At 43.6% G+C, this 874-nt stretch overlaps 1 non-coding gene across 1 annotated transcript; it reads right to left on the reverse strand.

Moving 5' to 3' along the window:
• Nucleotides 1-436: 436 nt before the first annotated feature.
• On the reverse strand, nucleotides 437-541 carry LOC145583523 (small nucleolar RNA R71). Its single transcript, XR_014100165.1, has one exon. It is a non-coding gene; the product is annotated as a small nucleolar RNA R71 (small nucleolar RNA).
• Nucleotides 542-874: the final 333 nt, after the last annotated feature.

Here is an 874-nt window from a genome sequence, read left to right on the forward strand (position 1 = left end):
AAAATTGTTGATAGTGGGAGTGACTCTTATTCTTCAAGTGCTCAAAGTTATACAATGGCGGGAGAAGAGGATGAAGTTTTGTTTCGTGAGTTTGGAAATCCGGAGGATTATGAGTTCACGGGAGGGATCCTGCTTCCCGTCACGGAAACCAACTTTACCATTCATCCCCAGTACACAAGGATGGTACAAGGGGAGCAATTTTCGGGTTCTCCAAGTGAAGATCCCATTGAGCACCTTGATAGATTTCTCGAGCTATGTGCCATGATTCAAACCAATCAAGTTTCTCAAGAGTACATCCGAATGCATCTATTTCGTCAATCTCTTTCGGGTAGAGCTAAGAAGTGGCTCAAGCAAGTGAGGCCAAATTCTCTCACAACATGGAGAGAGATAGTCAAGGCATTTTTGAAGAGATTCATTTCCGAGAAAAGGACCACCGAGATGAGAAGGAAGATTGCATCATTTGAACAAGAAACGGATGAGAGTCTTAGTGAAGCTTGGGAAAGATTCAAGGAGTTGGTACAAGCATGTCCTCACCATGAATACAATCAAAGCTTGCTCATGCGATTCTTCTATGATGGATTGGAACCCATGTCTAGAGCTAACTTGGATGCGGGGGCGGGTGGACAATTGATCAAGATCCCCCAAAACCAAGTTAAGGCAACGATGGAAGAAGTGGCGAAGAACTACTCTTGGGGTGGTAGAAGAAGGAATGCACCGAAGAAAAGTGGGATGTATGAATTAGAGAAGGTTGACCAATTGCAACATCAAATAGAGCTTTTGACCAAGGGACTTGCAAAGTTGAACACAAGTGTTAATAGTGGGTCGAGCTCCTCTCAAGTCAATTCCTTCTCATGTCAAAATTGTGGTGGTACAA

This window comes from Chenopodium album, chromosome 15, assembly GCF_948465745.1.
Source record: "Chenopodium album chromosome 15, dcCheAlbu1.1, whole genome shotgun sequence".
Lineage (NCBI taxonomy): Eukaryota > Viridiplantae > Streptophyta > Magnoliopsida > Caryophyllales > Amaranthaceae > Chenopodium > Chenopodium album.